This window comes from Oryzias latipes, chromosome 13 (genome assembly GCF_053564925.1).
Source record: "Oryzias latipes strain Hd-rR chromosome 13, Olatipes_Hd-rR_3.1".
In the NCBI taxonomy this organism is placed as follows: domain Eukaryota; kingdom Metazoa; phylum Chordata; class Actinopteri; order Beloniformes; family Adrianichthyidae; genus Oryzias; species Oryzias latipes.
The window spans coordinates 8,291,376-8,311,162 of record NC_136249.1 but is presented as its reverse complement, the minus strand read 5'-3'; the positions used below and the strand labels follow the sequence as shown (position 1 = coordinate 8,311,162).

General features: G+C 40.2%; 12 non-coding genes across 12 annotated transcripts; all 12 read right to left on the bottom strand.

The window, feature by feature from the left end:
• Window positions 1-246: 246 nt before the first annotated feature.
• On the bottom strand, window positions 247-328 carry trnal-cag (transfer RNA leucine (anticodon CAG)). Its single transcript has one exon. It is a non-coding gene; the product is annotated as a tRNA-Leu (tRNA).
• A 920-nt stretch (window positions 329-1,248) lies between these two features.
• Window positions 1,249-1,330, bottom strand: trnal-cag (transfer RNA leucine (anticodon CAG)). The gene has a single exon. It is a non-coding gene; the product is annotated as a tRNA-Leu (tRNA).
• A 909-nt stretch (window positions 1,331-2,239) lies between these two features.
• On the bottom strand, window positions 2,240-2,321 carry trnal-uag (transfer RNA leucine (anticodon UAG)). Its single transcript has one exon. It is a non-coding gene; the product is annotated as a tRNA-Leu (tRNA).
• Window positions 2,322-3,230: 909 nt separating this feature from the next.
• On the bottom strand, window positions 3,231-3,312 carry trnal-cag (transfer RNA leucine (anticodon CAG)). The gene has a single exon. It is a non-coding gene; the product is annotated as a tRNA-Leu (tRNA).
• A 920-nt stretch (window positions 3,313-4,232) lies between these two features.
• Window positions 4,233-4,314, bottom strand: trnal-cag (transfer RNA leucine (anticodon CAG)). Its single transcript has one exon. It is a non-coding gene; the product is annotated as a tRNA-Leu (tRNA).
• Window positions 4,315-12,089: 7,775 nt separating this feature from the next.
• trnal-cag (transfer RNA leucine (anticodon CAG)) lies at window positions 12,090-12,171 on the bottom strand. The gene has a single exon. It is a non-coding gene; the product is annotated as a tRNA-Leu (tRNA).
• A 908-nt stretch (window positions 12,172-13,079) lies between these two features.
• On the bottom strand, window positions 13,080-13,161 carry trnal-cag (transfer RNA leucine (anticodon CAG)). The gene has a single exon. It is a non-coding gene; the product is annotated as a tRNA-Leu (tRNA).
• A 1,910-nt stretch (window positions 13,162-15,071) lies between these two features.
• trnal-cag (transfer RNA leucine (anticodon CAG)) lies at window positions 15,072-15,153 on the bottom strand. Its single transcript has one exon. It is a non-coding gene; the product is annotated as a tRNA-Leu (tRNA).
• Window positions 15,154-16,062: 909 nt separating this feature from the next.
• On the bottom strand, window positions 16,063-16,144 carry trnal-cag (transfer RNA leucine (anticodon CAG)). The gene has a single exon. It is a non-coding gene; the product is annotated as a tRNA-Leu (tRNA).
• A 920-nt stretch (window positions 16,145-17,064) lies between these two features.
• On the bottom strand, window positions 17,065-17,146 carry trnal-cag (transfer RNA leucine (anticodon CAG)). The gene has a single exon. It is a non-coding gene; the product is annotated as a tRNA-Leu (tRNA).
• Window positions 17,147-18,065: 919 nt separating this feature from the next.
• trnal-uag (transfer RNA leucine (anticodon UAG)) lies at window positions 18,066-18,147 on the bottom strand. Its single transcript has one exon. It is a non-coding gene; the product is annotated as a tRNA-Leu (tRNA).
• Window positions 18,148-19,052: 905 nt separating this feature from the next.
• Window positions 19,053-19,134, bottom strand: trnal-cag (transfer RNA leucine (anticodon CAG)). Its single transcript has one exon. It is a non-coding gene; the product is annotated as a tRNA-Leu (tRNA).
• Window positions 19,135-19,787: the final 653 nt, after the last annotated feature.

Here is a 19,787-nt window from a genome sequence, read left to right as displayed (position 1 = left end):
TGGAAAAAAACAGACAAAATATCAGGAGGAGTTTTTAATGAATAGATTGATAAGATATTGATTCGCCTTTGGTTAATATGTAGCATGTGTGATAACAATGTTGAGAGCAAATAAAGTAAGTTTTGTCTGAATAAGTTCAAATCAAGCAAGCTATTAGGTGATGTTAATAGAGAACAAATGCAGAGCAGAGTTCCATTGATCAGGACACTATTAGCCAGTATAGAAGTAGCCTGACTGTTGGCTGAATGTCAGAAGTGGGATTTGAACCCACGCCTCTTACGAGACTGCGACCTGAACGCAGCGCCTTGGACCGCTCGGCCATCCTGACATGCTCTACAAAAGCCAATGGCGAGTGCAATACAAAGAAGACCTATGTTCTTACCAACTGCTTGTCTGTTCAGAAGGCAAAGATTGATTGGTGAAAACGGCCTTTCCTTTTTTAACTGAATTTACACTACTGAGAAGTTTTTTCTTGGTAAGGACCCATGATACTCAACAGTTACAATGTCGTGGAACTCTTGTCTGGTGGTAGCACCAGGATGTTCCGCAGTCTACGGTATTGAAGAAACCTTGAATGTTGATAGAAATGAATAGCCACTGTGTTTCAGCTCCACATTAAATGCTGCTTCTTTGTTTGCTTTGCAATTTCAAAGCACGTATCTCCTTCTTTGTGTCCATTCTTACATTTTTATGACTCTGGTAGAAGATTTGGATTTGATTGTAAATAGAACAAAGTACAGAGGAACATATAAAGTAAGTGGCAAGTTGGCACATGAGGTGTAAGGCAGCCTGGATAGGAGATCCAGACTTTGATTGAATGAAAGATGGGAGTAATTGTCACCTCTGGTAACCAGTTTCAACTCCTAATGACTAAGTGAAACAGTCAAGGACTTGTAGCCTTCGCTCAGTGTTGTAATCACAAATATGTCAGCCATATTTGCAATAATCAACAATGACTTTATGAATACCAGATTTGTTGAAAACAACTTCCATAAATGCTTATGGAAAAAAACAGACAAAATATCAGGAGGAGTTTTTAATGAATAGATTGATAAGATATTGATTCGCCTTTGGTTAATATGTAGCATGTGTGACAACAATGTTGAGAGCAAATAAAGTAAGTTTTGTCTGAATAAGTTCAAATCAAGCAAGCTATTAGGTGATGTTAATAGAGAACAAATGCAGAGCAGAGTTCCATTGATGAGGACACTATTAGCCAGTATAGAAGTAGCCTGACTGTTGGCTGAATGTCAGAAGTGGGATTTGAACCCACGCCTCTTACGAGACTGCGACCTGAACGCAGCGCCTTGGACCGCTCGGCCATCCTGACATGCTCTACAAAAGCCAATGGCGAGAGCAATACAAAGAAGACCTATGTTCTTACCAACTGCTTGTCTGTTCAGAAGGCAAAGATTGATTGGTGAAAACGGCCTTTCCTTTTTTAACTGAATTTACACTACTGAAAAGTTTTTTCTTGGTAAGGACCCATGATACTCAACAGTTACAATGTCGTGGAACTCTTGTCTGGTGGTAGCACCAGGATGTTCCGCAGTCTACGGTATTGAGGAAACTTTGAATGTTGATAGAAATGAATAGCCACTGTGTTTCAGCTCCACATTAAATGCTGCTTCTTTGTTTGCTTTGCAATTTCAAAGCACGTATCTCCTTCTTTGTGTCCATTCTTACATTTTTATGACTCTGGTAGAAGATTTGGATTTGATTGTAAATAGAACAAAGTACAGAGGAACATATAAAGTAAGTGGCAAGTTGGCACATGAGGTGTAAGGCAGCCTGGATAGGAGATCCAGACTTTGATTGAATGAAAGATGGGAGTAATTGTCACCTCTGGTAACCAGTTTCAACTCCTAATGACTAATTGAAAAAGCCAAGAACTCGTAGCCTTCGCTCAGTGTTGTAATCACAAATATGTCAGCCATATCTGCAATAGACAACAATGACTTTATGAATACCAGATTTGTTGAAAACAACTTCCATAAATGCTTATGGAAAAAAAACGACAAAATATCAGGAGGAGTTTTTAATGAATAGATTGATAACATATTGATTTGCCTTTGGTTAATTTGTAGCATGTGTGACAACAATGTTGAGAGCAAGTAAAGTAAGTTTTGTCTGAATAAGTTAAAATGAAGCAAGCTATTAGTTGATGTTAACAGAGAATAAATGCAGCGCAGAGTTCCATTGATGAGGACACCAATAGCCAGCATAGAAGTAACCTGACTGTCAGAAGTGGGATTTGAACCCACGCCTCTTACGAGACTGCAACCTAAACGCAGCGCCTTGGACCGCTCGGCCATCCTGACATCCTCTACAAAAACCCAATGGTGAGTGCAATACAAAGAAGACCTATGCGCTTAACAACTGCTTGTCTGTTCAGAAGGCAAAGATTGATTGGTGAAAACGGCCTTTCCTTTTTTAACTGAATTTACACTACTGAGAAGTTTTTCTTGGTAAGGACCCATGATACTCAACAGTTACAATGTCGTGGAACTCTTGTCTGGTGGTAGCACCAGGATGTTCCGCAGTCTACGGTATTGAGGAAACCTTGAATGTTGATAGAAATGAATAGCCACTGTGTTTCAGCTCCACATTAAGTGCTGCTTCTTTGTTTGCTTTGCAATTTCAAAGCACGTATCTCCTTCTTTGTGTCCATTCTTACATTTTTAAGACTCTGGTAGAAGATTTGGATTTGATTGTAAATAGAACAAAGTACAGAGGAACATATAGAGTAAGTGGCAAGTTGGCACATGAGGTGTAAGGCAGCCTGGATAGGAGATCCAGACTTTGATTGAATGAAAGATGGGAGTAATTGTCACCTCTGGCAACCAGTTTCAACTCTTGATGACTTAGTGAAACAGTCAAGAACTCGTAGCCTTCGCTCAGTGTTGTAATCACAAATATGTCAGCCATATCTGCAATAGACAAGAATGACTTTATGAATATCAGATTTGTTGAAAACAACTTCCATAAATGCTTATGGAAAAAAACAGACAAAATATCAGGAGGAGTTTTTAATGAATAGATTGATAACATATTGATTTGCCTTTGGTTAATATGTAGCATGTGTGACAACAATGTTGAGAGCAAATAAAGTACGTTTTGTCTGAATAAGTTCAAATCAAGCAAGCTATTAGGTGATGTTAATAGAGAACAAATGCAAAGCAGAGTTCCATTGATGAGGACACCAATAGCCAGTGTAATAGTAGCCTGACTGTCAGAAGTGGGATTTGAACCCACGCCTCTTACGAGACTGCGACCTGAACGCAGCGCCTTGGACAGCTCGGCCATCCTGACATCCTCTACAAAAGCCAATGGCGAGTGCAATACAAACAAGACCTATGTGCTTAACAACTGCTTGTCTGTTCAGAAGGCAAAGAATGATTGGTGAAAACGGCCTTTCCTTTTTTAACTGAATTTACACTACTGAGATGTTTGTGTTGGTAAGGACCCATGATACTCAACAGTTACAATGTCGTGGAACTCTTGTCTGGTGGTAGCACCAGGATTTTCCGCAGTCTACGGTATTGAGGAAACCTTGAATGTTGATAGAAATGAATAGCCACTGTGTTTCAGCTCCACATTAAATGCTGCTTCTTTGTTTGCTTTGCAATTTCAAAGCACCTTTCTCTCTTCTTTGTGTCCATTCTTACATTTTTATGACTCTGGTAGAAGATTTGGATTTGATTGTAAATAGAACAAAGTACAGAGGAACATATAGAGTAAGTGGCAAGTTGGCACATGAGGTGTAAGGCAGCCTGGATAGGAGATCCATACTTTGATTGAATGAAGGATGGGAGTAATTGTCACCTCTGGTAACCAGTTTCAACTCCTAATGACTAAGTGAAACAGTCAAGAACTTGTAGCCTTCGCTCAGTGTTGTAATCACAAATATGTCAGCCATATTTGCAATAATCAACAATGACTTTATGAATACCAGATTTGTTGAAAACAACTTCCATCAATGCTTATGGAAAAAAACAGACAAAATATCAGGAGGAGTTTTTAATGAATAGATTGATAACATATTGATTTGCCTTTGGTTAATTTGTAGCATGTGTGACAACAATGTTGAGAGCAAATAAAGTAAGTTTTGTCTGAATAAGTTAAAATGAAGCAAGCTATTAGTTGATGTTAATAGAGAATAAATGCAGAGCAGAGTTCCATTGATGAGGACACCAAGAGCCAGTATAGAAGTAGCCTGACTGTTGGCTGAATGTGAGAAGTGGGATTTGAACCCACGCCTCTTTCGAGACTGCGACCTGAACGCAGCGCCTTGGACCGCTCGGCCATCCTGACATGCTCTACAAAAGCCAATGGCGAGTGCAATACAAAGAAGACCTATGTGCTTAACAACTGCTTGTCTGCTCAGAAGGCAAAAAATGATTGGTGAAAACGGCCTTTCCTTTTTAAACTGAATTTACACTACTGAGAAGTATTTCTTGGTAAGGACCCATGATACTCAACAGTTACAATGTCGTGGAACTCTTGTCTGGTGGTAGCACCAGGATGTTCCGCAGTCTACGGTATTGAGGAAACCTTGAATGTTGATAGAAATGAATAGCCACTGTGTTTCAGCTCCACATTAAATGCTGCTTCTTTGTTTGCTTTGCAATTTCAAAGCACGTATCTCCTTCTTTGTGTCCATTCTTACATTTTTATGACTCTGGTAGAAGATTTGGATTTGATTGTAAATAGAACAAAGTACAGAGGAACATATAGAGTAAGTGGCAAGTTGGCTCATGAGGTGTAAGGCAGCCTGGATAGGAGATCCAGACTTTGATTGAATGAAAGATGGGAGTAATTGTCACCTCTGGCAACCAGTTTCAACTCCTAATGACTAAGTGAAACAGTCATTCGCTCAGTGTTGTAATCACAAATATGTCAGCCATATTTGCAATAATCAACAATGACTTTATGAATACCAGATTTGTTGAAAACAACTTCCATAAATGCTTATGGAAAAAAACAGACAAAATATCAGGAGGAGTTTTTAATGAATAGATTGATAACATATTGATTTGCCTTTGGTTAATTTGTAGCATGTGTGACAACAATGTTGAGAGCAAATAAAGTAAGTTTTTTCTGAATAAGTTAAAATGAAGCAAGCTATTAGTTGATGTTGAAGGAATTTATATTTTTTGGTAAATTCATTAGGGTTTTCAGTCTTAAATTTTATTACATTGAAGATAAGTCATTTGCTGAAGTGTGTGCTTTAACATCATTTGAACCTTGAAGAAGTTTCTTTAAGTTGCATATGTGAGAGGCTTCAGGAATGCAGCTCCAACCTCCAACCCCCTTCAGGAGAAAACAGTCTTTGATCTTCTAAGACCATCTGGAAGCCTTAACTGTAGATCTGACATGGACCAGAATTAAATTGTCTCCAGGATTCAATTCAATTCATGGGAACCCCCTGAAGGTGTCAACTCACATGAAAAGGACAAAGAGTTGGGACTGATTGCCTGCGGAGAAGGATCCGGGCGACGGTGCTGGACCCCCATGGGGACACTGTTGGTGGTCGGACAGTGGTCCGTCTTTGAAATAACCCCCCTGGACGTTTGAAGCAGGAAGCCAGGACCAAATGCTGTAACTCCTAATATGGACGGACGAGGTAGGCAGGCTCCCTGCCAGCCAATCCGAGCGTCCAGAGGAGGAGTCTGGACACCATGCTGTGCTACGAAGGAGGCGGCTGAAACCGAGATGTTAAAACAGCTGGACGGAGGAACTTTCCTTTGTTCCCAACAGGCTGACACGTTAAGACGTTTGTAATTTGGCGCTGTGCAAGCTCTGAAACTTTGGGAAACCGGATATCTGTTTTATTTTGTTTTACTCTGTTTTAGAAATATTGTTAGGGAAATAAATGTGTTAATCTTTAATCCGGCCGAGTTCCGTGGTTTCTCCTTCTCGACTTTATTGAACATGCAACAAGGAAAAGTAATCTCAAAGCGACAGATTATACTTTTCCAACATTAATTGGTGACCCCTGAACGTGAAAAGTGGGGAAGAAACGCGGAAGCGCAACGCGGGTAAGAGGACCGATAGTGGTTTATTATGAGATTTCTGAGACTTTCGGCGAAAAGTCGGTGACGCTCCCCCCCACGTGCTTGACTTCCCTCGAGGCCTCACAAACAAAAGGTAAAGCAGGAACCTGTTCGTAAATTCTGCATATTGTTTACGTTATTCTTTTAGTGAATAACTCAAATTGTGGGGAAGTGAAGTATGTGGACGGCATAGCGCACCTGTATAAGTTTTGTGGTTCACCCTCCTGAAACAGCAAATTGGACTAAGGAAATTCATGAAAATTAATTAGAGCTGAGCAAATTGTGCAAGTTTTGTGTCTGTTTAACCTGTCAAAATTGAATAAATAGTAAATTGGGAGCGTGTGATATTTGGATTACGTTAAAATTAACTAGGTTTGCGTCTGTTATTGAGCCTGTGAAGAAACCCGTTCACGAAAAACAGTGTTAATATAGGAACTAATTTTGCGCGTTTTAGGATTTTCGGAAAAACCAGGAAGGCAGCGAACCTTCACAAATTATTTTTAATGCGTAGAGAAACCACAGAGGGATTCACAGTAAAAATGAAAGGTGCACTAGAAAGAAAATATGAGGAAACCGGTGTATTTTGTTTTGACGACAGACAACATGACGCTAATGACTTGACTTGACAACAGCGGTGAAAATGGCTTGAATGAGGATAAATGGAATGAAATGTATGCGATTTTGGAAAGAATGGAATGAGAGAGTGTTTGAAATTTGTGCATTTTAACTGTATTTTCCACATTTCCCTGTGTATTGTCTGCTCTACGGACGCAGCCATCTTGTTCATCGTGTTTACATCGAACGGACCAATGACGGGACGTTTTACTTGTTTTCGAATGTGTAGACGACTGTGATTGGTTTTGTCTGTACCACGTGGTAAGCGTGACGGAGTCCTAGCCAAAATGGCGACGGTGGCTGTGATTGGCTTTGTTTGTACCATGTGGTCGGCGAGACGCGTCCCTGACGACCAAGTATGACGGAACGTGCTGAACTTTTTCCTGAGGAACATTTGAAGAGTTTGGGATGTAATTTGCGGTAAAATCATGGTGGGGATCGTCGTTATCGAGCGTGGTAATGACCTCGGTTGTAAGACAGCGTTGAAAAACAACTTCCAGTGGGTTTTCGGTTCGCCGAAAAAGGTTTTTATGTTGCACAGCGCCTCCGACGGGAGCCTCTGCCGCAACGGCGAGATCAACGTGCATGGTTGCAGGGTCTAATACATTTGGGGTAAAATAATTTTGTAATTATTTCCGTTTTCTTATTGTGTTTGTATGTCCTAATAACCGCGATTAAGTTCAGCTTTGTTTGAAGAAGTATTATTGACATTTTTAATTTGTTTAATTTCGTTTTTCTGTTTGTTTTGATCTTGTGCACTGCTGTTTGAATGAGAAGCGAATGAGTGGCGGTTTTGTTTGTTTGAATCATAATCAATAGTATTTGAAAATTGTTATCAGAATGGGGAAAAGGACGAGGTAAAGGAAAGGGAAACATGGTTTTTGAGGATTTGGAAGGATGTGGCAATGTAGAGACAAGAAATGTGAGGTGAAAAGCAGGAGAAACTAAAAGGCATTGTAAGTAAAATGGAGGGTCTGTGGGCATGGAAAAGTGTGGTATGAAAGTGCAGGGTCTGGTAGAACAGGAGAAGAGGGAACATGAATGTTAAAACGCTAGTTATGAACGATTCATTTCAGTGAAATGGTTTAATTTTGTTTGTGTAAGGTACATAATTTGTTGTGTTATGTCTTTTGCAAAAACGGTTAAAAGTTCTTGTCTTTGTATCGATTGTCTGTGTTTTAGAGTGTGAATTGTGTTTTTGGTTAAATAAGGAAAAGCTTAAATTGTGGGATTTTGTTGCTTTTAGCACTTCTCCAAATTATTTTTGTAGGGCAACAACAGTCCTTAATGAAGAGCAGACCTCATAAATCTTTACGCAGAAAACCACCCTCTGCTTCAAACCCCCCCTCTGCTACGTGGGTGAGTGACAAAGGCGCATAAGTTTACCATCCTCCGCAGCTCTAACTTCACAGGAGGGAGCCGAGTCAGCAGTGACTGACCCCCAGAGCACATTTGAAGAAACAGGACAGGAGAGAGGGGGAGGTTGAGCAACTGAAGAAAAACAATTCTTTACCTTGCTGAAATAATTCACACAGGATAAAAGGTGTTTTAAAAAAAGAAAAGGAAACTAACATGAATTTTGACTTTTGATGCCCTCAGAGACAGCAGTAGTGACGTGTCATGCTCAGCCATTCGGAGACCAAAACAGGAGGACGGGTGGAAAAAATCCTGGGAGAAGCAGGCCACCCAGGGGACCCCAGCAGCAGTTGGAAATGGCATCTATGGCGCTCTGAACCCTGACAGCCCACAACGAGGTGCCCAACAGCAGAATGTACAGACCAAGAGGCAGAGGGTCTGGAGGAAAAATGAACAGTACCCATGACCACTCCAAGCCCTCCTCCACCGTGGCGAGGACCACAGGGCAAGTCGGACAACACCACTTGATGCAGGAGCCATTGTCTTTTTCAAGCTCAAAGGTAACCACTGATGAGTCTACTGGACACTCTACCTGCTCTGACAAATGAACAGATGACTCCTCAAAACCTGCAAAAGACCATCCGACTGACTTTTGACCAGATGGTGGAACATTCATGCGTGCATTCACCAAACACGCCTGTGAATCTGTTGGGATGGGACAGTCTTGTCAAAACAGGAGACAGCAGACTGGATGCCATGCTGGACACCACAGCCGACCCCCACTGCAGACATGTAAAGGGCCCTGACACGCCAGGTGGTTTCGTTAATTTCAGGTTTGAAGCCTGGACTCCTGTGTTTGAAGCCTCCGAATGGTCTGACCTGTACACTCCATTATGACAGAGAGCATGATTAACAGTAAGAAGTATTTCAGCAGGTAGAAGACCACACGTGGCATTTGAACTATACTGACATATATTAACCCTGAGGGCGAGCGGCTTATTGTGCATTCATACACTCACAAATGCAATGATACTAGCTGTCAGACACAGCTGTATCTCACACAGGATTAGACTAAACAGGACATTAACAACACATTGGTTAGGTTGTGTTTTTTCAGGTGTTCACTTTCCTCCCTCAATAAAAATGTACAGGTTAATTTTGCCGTTCAACAACTGAGCAGAGAGGAGACGGCTCATGGAGATGCAGAGGTGATGTTAAAACGCTCTCTGATGCTTCATGGTCCACAGGTTCAGTTGATGTTGGTTCATTCTTCATCGTCCCCCCGGTGGTGATCCAGGTAACTACAGGAGCACAGGTTTTTAGATCTCAGTGCAGCTGAGTGACTGATGCAGATGAAGGGAGGAAGGAAACTCAGTCTGGGCTGTAGAACTATAGTGTCATTGAATATTCGTATTCTTCATGGTGTACTTCTTTGAAACCGGTTTTTAAAGTAAATGGATTGCATATGATTTAAGCTAATGTTAATTTGAGTTGATGACGTCACCATTATTATAAAACCTATACGTCCCTGATCCATATTGCATTCTGTCACCTTTAACCTCACAAGGTGTGTTGTTTGTTGCTATTGTCTTAGCACACGTTTTCTTTTAATGGAATCATTACATAATAATAGCAGACCATTGTTCGCATTATAGTACAGAGGGGTTCATAAAATCCTTCTTGCATTTTTGATCACTGTTCAAAGTCTCTCTGACAGAACATTATGCTATAAGAGGTTTGTGTTTTGCTAATACAGGTTGATGACATCTGCCTGCAATTAATGAAAGATCTTCTGTTGCAGTTGTATTATTTCTTCTTGTGACCTTGCCTTTTACAGGAGCGTGGACAGGACGCCTGTTCACCTTATCGGTGCACCAAACAGTTTATTGTTTTTATGTTCTTGCTTTACATTTAATTCGTTTTATGTGTTTGTCCTGGAGCTTAGCCCCAGGCCAAGAGAGGGAGGTAGACAAAAGAGGTCTTAATGATTAAAAGGACATTATTTTATCATTATCATTTAAATGTATTTGTCTAGAAAGAATGTTTAAATAGTAACACAGATTGACCATTTTTAAAATTTTAAAGCTTTGTGTGTCTGTTCATCTGATTTTCTCTCATCCACAGCAAGGATGAGTAGGTTCTACGACTGGGTCATTGGACAACAGCCCATAATAAACTTTTTTCTTTTTCTTGAATTTGTATTTTCCCCACTTGTGTTCTTCATAAAACAGCACGAGGGGAAGCAGACCTTTGAGAAGAGAAATGTGGTGGACATTTTCCATCATATTTTCTCTTAGTGCGCATGCGTAAATTGATTCTTGTCTCATTGTCTTTTGTGTTTTATTGTTTTTTATTTAATTTCCTGACCCTAACACTAACAAAAACTTAGACCCACAGCAGAATCATCTTGGCAGAACAGTACCACAGCAGTGGACACCCCAAGTCCTTTTGCAGCCGTTCTGTTGTATCACCATGTGTCACATCTCTAATAACAGGTTTTTTGAGAAGTCCATAGGAGGCCAGGTCCAAGCTTGCCAGAGCTTGTGGGACATGCAGAAGGAGGACGCGAGTGTTCGAGGCCCGGAATGACCTTTTTTAGACTTTGTTGCATTTTATAAAATTGCTTACTGTTATGTTTGACAATTTTCTTTTTCCTTTTCATCGTCTGTGTAATTTTGTTCTGCTTTAACATTTCTCAATTCCCCCCCTTAATTCCAGGTGTTCCTTTTCCTTACAGGAAGTGCTATTTTATTGTCTTAGTATCTTTTACTTTTTAGAATAATTTGAATTTTTATTTGTGCATTTTCTTTATTTACTATTTTTTGTCTTGTTCTTTGTAAACGCCAATGTGCCAAAGATCCAGTCAAACATAAGTATCCTTAGGGATGGTCGCTGATGGGGCACAGGACCGTAGCGAGAATTTTCCCTGTCCAACTGAACGTTTCTTAAAGATGGTTAATGCAAGCTCTGACAGGTTTTCGCTCCTACACTTATGAACAAATCATTCACACCTTTGAAGGGCACATTGGTTCTGCTAATAGATTGTGAGGGCTCGAGACCACAGCTGTTTAGATTGCATGATGTGATGATGTGTTTTTATTTTTTGTGTGACCTCACTTCGTGAGGTCAAGAGAGGGAAGCTGAAGGAATTTATATTTTTTGGTAAATTCATTAGGGTTTTCAGTCTTAAATTTTATTACATTGAAGATAAGTCATTTGCTGAAGTGTGTGCTTTAACATCATTTGAACCTTGAAGAAGTTTCTTTAAGTTGCATATGTGAGAGGCTTCAGGAATGCAGCTCCAACCTCCAACCCCCTTCAGGAGAAAACAGTCTTTGATCTTCTAAGACCATCTGGAAGCCTTAACTGTAGATCTGACATGGACCAGAATTAAATTGTCTCCAGGATTCAATTCAATTCATGGGAACCCCCTGAAGGTGTCAACTCACATGAAAAGGACAAAGAGTTGGGACTGATTGCCTGCGGAGAAGGATCCGGGCGACGGTGCTGGACCCCCATGGGGACACTGTTGGTGGTCGGACAGTGGTCCGTCTTTGAAATAACCCCCCTGGACGTTTGAAGCAGGAAGCCAGGACCAAATGCTGTAACTCCTAATATGGACGGACGAGGTAGGCAGGCTCCCTGCCAGCCAATCCGAGCGTCCAGAGGAGGAGTCTGGACACCATGCTGTGCTACGAAGGAGGCGGCTGAAACCGAGATGTTAAAACAGCTGGACGGAGGAACTTTCCTTTGTTCCCAACAGGCTGACACGTTAAGACGTTTGTAATTTGGCGCTGTGCAAGCTCTGAAACTTTGGGAAACCGGATATCTGTTTTATTTTGTTTTACTCTGTTTTAGAAATATTGTTAGGGAAATAAATGTGTTAATCTTTAATCCGGCCGAGTTCCGTGGTTTCTCCTTCTCGACTTTATTGAACATGCAACAAGGAAAAGTAATCTCAAAGCGACAGATTATACTTTTCCAACAATGTTAACAGAGAATAAATGCAGAGCAGAGTTCCATTGATGAGGACGCCAATAGCCAGTATAGAAGTAGACTGACTGTCAGAAGTGGGATTTGAACCCACGCCTCTTACGACACTGCAACCTGAACGCAGCGCCTTGGACCGCTCGGCCATCCTGACATCCTCTACAAAAGCCAATGGCGAGTGCAATACAAAGAAGACCTATGTGCTTAACAACTGCTTGTCTGCTCAGAAGGCAAAGAATGATTGGTGAAAACGGCCTTTCCTTTTTAAACTGAATTTACACTACTGAGAAGTATTTCTTGGTAAGGACCCATGATACTCAACAGTTACAATGTCGTGGAACTCTTGTCTGGTGGTAGCACCAGGATGTTCCGCAGTCTACGGTATTGAGGAAACCTTGAATGTTGATAGAAATGAATAGCCACTGTGTTTCAGCTCCACATTAAGTGCTGCTTCTTTGTTTGCTTTGCAATTTCAAAGCACGTATCTCCTTCTTTGTGTCCATTCTTACATTTTTAAGACTCTGGTAGAAGATTTGGATTTGATTGTAAATAGAACAAAGTACAGAGGAACATATAGAGTAAGTGGCAAGTTGGCACATGAGGTGTAAGGCAGCCTGGATAGGAGATCCAGACTTTTATTGAATGAAAGATGGGAGTAATTGTCACCTCTGGCAACCAGTTTCAACTCTTGATGACTTAGTGAAACAGTCAAGAACTCGTAGCCTTCGCTCAACGTTGTAATCACAAATATGTCAGCCATATCTGCAATAGAAAAGAATGACTTTATGAATATCAGATTTGTTGAAAACAACTTCCATAAATGCTTATGGAAAAAAACAGACAAAATATCAGGAGGAGTTTTTAATGAATAGATTGAAAACATATTGATTTGCCTTTGGTTAATATGTAGCATGTGTGACAACAATGTTGAGAGCAAATAAAGTACGTTTTGTCTGAATAAGTTCAAATCAAGCAAGCTATTAGGTGATGTTAATAGAGAACAAATGCAAAGCAGAGTTCTATTGATGAGGACACCAATAGCCAGTGTAATAGTAGCCTGACTGTCAGAAGTGGGATTTGAACCCACGCCTCTTACGAGACTGTGACCTGAACGCAGCGCCTTGGACTGCTCGGCCATCCTGACATCCTCTACAAAAAACCAATGCCGAGTGCAATACAAAGAAGACCTATGTGCTTAACAACTGCTTGTCTGCTCAGAAGGCAAAGAATGATTGGTGAAAACGGCCTTTCCTTTTTAAACTGAATTTACACTACTGAGAAGTATTTCTTGGTAAGGACCCATGATACTCAACAGTTACAATGTCGTGGAACTCTTGTCTGGTGGTAGCACCAGGATGTTCCGCAGTCTACGGTATTGAGGAAACCTTGAATGTTGATAGAAATGAATAGCCACTGTGTTTCAGCTCCACATTAAATGGTGCTTCTTTGTTTGCTTTGCAATTTCAAAGCACGTATTTCCTTCTTTGTGTCCATTCTTATATTTTTATGACTCTGGTAGAATATTTGGATTTGATTGTAAATAGAACAAAGTACAGAGGAACATATAAAGTAAATGGCAAGTTGGAACAAGAGGTGTAAGGCAGCCTGAATAGGAGATCCAGACTTTGATTGAATGAAAGATGGGAGTAATTGTCACCTCTGGTAACCAGTTTCAACTCCTAATGACTAAGTGAAACAGTCAAGAACTCGTAGCCTTCGCTCAGTGTTGTAATCACAAATATGTCAGCCATATCTGCAATAATCAGCAATGACTTTATGAATACCAGATTTGTTGAAAACAACTTCCAAAAATGCTTATGGAAAAAAACAGACAAAATATCAGGAGGGGTTTTTAATGAATAGATTGATAACATATTGATTTGCCTTTGGTTAATATGTAGCATGTGTGACAACAATGTTGAGAGCAAATAAAGTAAGTTTTGTCTGAATAAGTTAAAATGAAGCAAGCTATTAGTTGATGTTAATAGAGAATAAATGCAGAGCAGAGTTCCATTGATGAGGACACCAAGAGCCAGTATAGTAGTAGCCTGACTGTTGGCTGAATGTCAGAAGTGGCATTTGAACCCACACCTCTTACAAGACTGCAACCTGAACGCAGCGCCTTGGACCGCTCGGCCATCCTGACATCCTCTACAAAGAACCAATGCCGAGTGCAATACAAAGAAGACCTATGTGCTTAACAACTACTTGTCTGCTCAGAAGGCAAAGAATGATTGGTGAAAACGGCCTTTCCTTTTTAAACTGAATTTACACTACTGAGAAGTATTTCTTGGTAAGGACCCATGATACTCAACAGTTACAATGTCGTGGAACTCTTGTCTGGTGGTAGCACCAGGATGTTCCGCAGTCTACGGTATTGAGGAAACCTTGAATGTTGATAGAAATGAATAGCCACTGTGTTTCAGCTCCACATTAAATGTTGCTTCTTTGTTTGCTTTGCAATTTTAAAGCACGTATCTCCTTCTTTGTGTCCATTCTTACATTTTTATGACTCTGGTAGAAGATTTGGATTTGATTGTAAATAGAACAAAGTACAGAGGAACATATAGAGTAAGTGGCAAGTTGGCACATGAGGTGTAAGGCAGCCTGGATAGGAGATCCAGACTTTGATTGAATGAAAGATGGGAGTAATTGTCACCTCTGGCAACCAGTTTCAACTCCTAATGACTAAGTGAAACAGTCATTCGCTCAGTGTTGTAATCACAAATATGTCAGACATATTTGCAATAATCAACAATGACTTTATGAATACCAGATTTGTTGAAAACAACTTCCATAAATGCTTATGGAAAAAAAACAGACAAAATATCAGGAGGAGTTTTTAATGAATAGATTGATAACATATTGATTTGCCTTTGGTTAATTTGTAGCATGTGTGACAACAATGTTGAGAGCAAATAAAGTAAGTTTTGTCTGAATAAGTTAAAATGAAGCAAGCTATTAGTTGATGTTAATAGAGAATAAATGCAGAGCAGAGTTCCATTGATGAAGACACCAATAGCCAGTATAGAAGTAGCCAGACTGTTGGCTGAATGTCAGAAGTGGGATTTGAACCCACGCCTCTTACGAGACTGCGACCTGAACACAGCGCCTTGGACCGCTCGGCCATCCTGACATCCTCTACAAAATCCAATGCCGAGTGCAATACAAAGAAGACCTATGTGCTTAACAACTGCTTGTCTGTTCAGAAGGCAAAGATTGATTGGTGAAAACGGCCTTTCCTTTTTTAACTTAATTTACACTACTGAGAAGTTTTTTCTTGGTAAGGACCCATGATACTCAACAGTTACAATGTCGTGGAACTCTTGTCTGGTGGTAGCACCAGGATGTTCCGCAGTCTACGGTATTGAGGAAACCTTGAATGTTGATAGAAATGAATAGCCACTGTGTTTCAGCTCCACATTAAGTGCTGCTTCTTTGTTTGCTTTGCAATTTCAAAGCACGTATCTCCTTCTTTGTGTCCATTCTTACATTTTTAAGACTCTGGTAGAAGATTTGGATTTGATTGTAAATAGAACAAAGTACAGAGGAACATATAGAGTAAGTGGCAAGTTGGCACATGAGGTGTAAGGCAGCCTGGATAGGAGATCCAGACTTTGATTGAATGAAGGATGGGAGTAATTGTCACCTCTGGTAACCAGTTTCAACTCCTAATGACTAAGTGAAACAGTCAAGAACTTGTAGCCTTCGCTCAGTGTTGTAATCACAAATATGTCAGCCATATCTGCAATAATCAGCAATGACTTTATGAATACCAGATTTGTTGAAAACAACTTCCAAAAATGCTTATGGAAAAAAACAGACAAAATATCAGGAGGAGTTTTTAATGAATAGATTGATAACATATTGATTTGCCTTTGGTTAATATGTAGCATGTGTGACAACAATGTTGAGAGCAAATAAAGTACGTTTTGTCTGAATAAGTTCAAATCAAGCAAGCTATTAGGTGATGTTAATAGAGAACAAATGCAAAGCAGAGTTCCATTGATGAGGACACCAATAGCCAGTGTAGAAGTAGCCTGACTGTCAGAAGTGGGATTTGAACCCACGCCTCTTACGAGACTGCGACCTGAACGCAGCGCCTTGGACCGCTCGGCCATCCTGACATCCTCTACAAAAGCCAATGGCGAGTGCAATACAAAGAAGACCTATGTGCTTAACAACTGCTTGTCTGTTCAGAAGGCAAAGAATGATTGGTGAAAACGGCCTTTCCTTTTTTAACTGAATTTACACTACTGAGATGTTTGTGTTGGTAAGGACCCATGATACTCAACAGTTACAATGTCGTGGAACTCTTGTCTGGTGGTAGCACCAGGATGTTTCGCAGTCTACGGTATTGAGGAAACCTTGAATGTTGATAGAAATGAATAGCCACTGTGTTTCAGCTCCACATTAAATGCTGCTTCTTTGTTTGCTTTGCAATTTCAAAGCACCTTTCTCTCTTCTTTGTGTCCATTCTTACATTTTTATGACTCTGGTAGAAGATTTGGATTTGATTGTAAATAGAACAAAGTACAGAGGAACATATAGAGTAAGTGGCAAGTTGGCACATGAGGTGTAAGGAAGCCTGGATATGAGATCCAGACTTTGATTGAATGAAAGATGGGAGTAATTGTCACCTCTGGTAACCAGTTTCAACTCCAAATGACTAAGTGAAACAGTCAATAACTTGTAGCCTTCGCTCAGTGTTGTAATCACAAATATGTCAGCCATATTTGCAATAATCAACAATGACTTTATGAATACCAGATTTGTTGAAAACAACTTCCATCAATGCTTATGGAAAAAAACAGACAAAATATCAGGAGGAGTTTTTAATGAATAGATTGATAACATATTGATTTCCCTTTGGTTAATTTGTAGCATGTGTGACAACAATGTTGAGAGCAAATAAAGTAAGTTTTGTCTGAATAAGTTAAAATGAAGCAAGCTATAAGTTGATGTTAATAGAGAATAAATGCAGAGCAGAGTTCCATTGATGAGGACACCAAGAGCCAGTATAGAAGTAGCCTGACTGTTGGCTGAATGTGAGAAGTGGGATTTGAACCCACGCCTCTTACGAGACTGCGACCTGAACGCAGCGCCTTGGACCGCTCGGCCATCCTGACATGCTCTACAAAAACCAATGCCGAGTGCAATACAAAGAAGACCTATGTGCTTAACAACTGCTTGTCTGCTCAGAAGGCAAAGAATGATTGGTGAAAACGGCCAAACCCTTTTTTAACTGAATTTACACTACTGATATGTTTGTGTTGGTAAGGACCCATGATACTCAACAGTTACAATGTCGTGGAACTCTTGTCTGGTGGTAGCACCAGGATGTTCCGCAGTCTACGGTATTGAGGAAACCTTGAATGTTGATAGAAATGAATAGCCACTGTGTTTCAGCTCCACATTAACTGCTGCTTCTTTGTTTGCTTTGCAATTTCAAAGCACGTATCTCCTTCTTGGTCTCCATTCTTACATTTTTATGACTCTGGTAAAGGTTTGGATTTGATTGTAAATAGAACAAAGTACAGAGGAACATATAGAGTAAGTGGCAAGTTGGCACATGAGGTGTAAGGAAGCCTGGATAGGAGATCCAGACTTTGATTGAATGAAAGATGGGAGTAATTGTCACCTCTGGTAACCAGTTTCAACTCCTAATGACTAAGTGAAACAGTCAAGAACTCGTAGCCTTCGCTCAGTGTTGTAATCACAAATATGTCAGCCATATTTGCAATAATCAACAATGACTTTATGAATACCAGATTTGTTGAAAACAACTTCCATAAATGCTTATGGAAAAAAACAGACAAAATATCAGGAGGAGTTTTTAATGAATAGATTGATAAGATATTGATTCGCCTTTGGTTAATATGTAGCATGTGTGACAACAATGTTGAGAGCAAATAAAGTAAGTTTTGTCTGAATAAGTTCAAATCAAGCAAGCTATTAGTTGATGTTAATAGAGAATAAATGCAGAGCAGAGTTCCATTAATGAGGACACCAAGAGCCAGTATAGAAGTAGCCTGACTGTTGGCTGAATGTCAGAAGTGGGATTTGATCCCACGCCTCTTACGAGACTGCGACCTAAACACAGCGCCTTGGACCGCTCGGCCATCCTGACATCCTCTACAAAAACCAATGCCGAGTGCAATACAAAGAAGACCTATGTGCTTAACAAACTGCTTGTCTGCTCAGAAGGCAAAGAATGATTGGTGAAAACGGCCTTTACTTTTTAAACTGAATTTACACTACTGAGAAGTATTTCTTGGTAAGGACCCATGATACTCAAAAGTTACAATGTCGTGGAACTCTTGTCTGGTGGTAGCACCAGGATGTTCCGCAGTCTACGGTATTGAGGAAACCTTGAATGTTGATAGAAATGAATAGCCACTGTGTTTCAGCTCCACATTAACTGCTGCTTCTTTGTTTGCTTTGCAATTTCAAAGCACGTATCTCCTTCTTTGTGTCCATTCTTACATTTTTAAGACTCTGGTAGAAGATTTGGATTTGATTGTAAATAGAACAAAGTACAGAGGAACATATAGAGTAAGTGGCAAGTTGGCACATGAGGTGTAAGGCAGCCTGGATAGGAGATCCAGACTTTGAATGAAAGATGGGAGTAATTGTCACCTCTGGCAACCAGTTTCAACTCTTGATGACTTAGTGAAACAGTCAAGAACTCGTAGCCTTCGCTCAGTGTTGTAATCACAAATATGTCAGCCATATCTGCAATAGACAACAATGACTTTATGAATACCAGATTTGTTGAAAACAACTTCCATAAATGCTTATGGAAAAAAACAGACAAAATATCAGGAGGAGTTTTTAATGAATAGATTGATAACATATTGATTTGCCTTTGGTTAATATGTAGCATGTGTGACAACAATGTTGAGAGCAAATAAAGTAAGTTTTGTATGAATAAGTTCAAATCAAGCAAGCTATTAGGTGATGTTAATAGAGAACCAATGCAGAGCAGAGTTCCATTGATGAGGACACCAACAGCCAGTGTAGAAGTAGCCTGACTGTCAGAAGTGGGATTTGAACCCACGCCTCTTACTAGACTGCGACCTGAACGCAGCGCCTTGGACCGCTCGGCCATCCTGACATCCTCTACAAAAGCCAATGGCGAGTGCAATACAAAGAAGACCTATGTGCTTAACAACTGCTTGTCTGTTCAGAAGGCAAAGATTGATTGGTGAAAACGGCCTTTCCTTTTTTAACTGAATTTACACTACTGAGAAGTATTTCTTGGTAAGGACCCATGATACTCAACAGTTAAAATGTCGTGGAACTCTTGTCTGGTGGTAGCACCAGGATGTTCCGCAGTCTACGGTATTGAGGAACGCTTGAATGTTGATAGAAATGAATAGCCACTGTGTTTCAGCTCCACATTAACTGCTGCTTCTTTGTTTGCTTTGCAATTTCAAAGCACGTATCTCCTTCTTTGTGTCCATTCTTACATTTTTATGACTCTGGTAGAAGATTTGGATTTGATTGTAAATAGAAAAAAGTACAGAGGAACATATAGAGTAAGTGGCAAGTTGGCACATGAGGTGTAAGGCAGCCTGGATAGGAGATCCAGACTTTGATTGAATGAAAGATGGGAGTAATTGTCACCTCTGGTAACCAGTTTCAACTCCTAATGACTAAGTGAAACAGTCAAGAACTCGTAGCCTTCGCTCAGTGTTGTAATCACAAATATGTCAGCCATATCTGCAATAGACAACAATGACTTTATGAATACCAGATTTGTTGAAA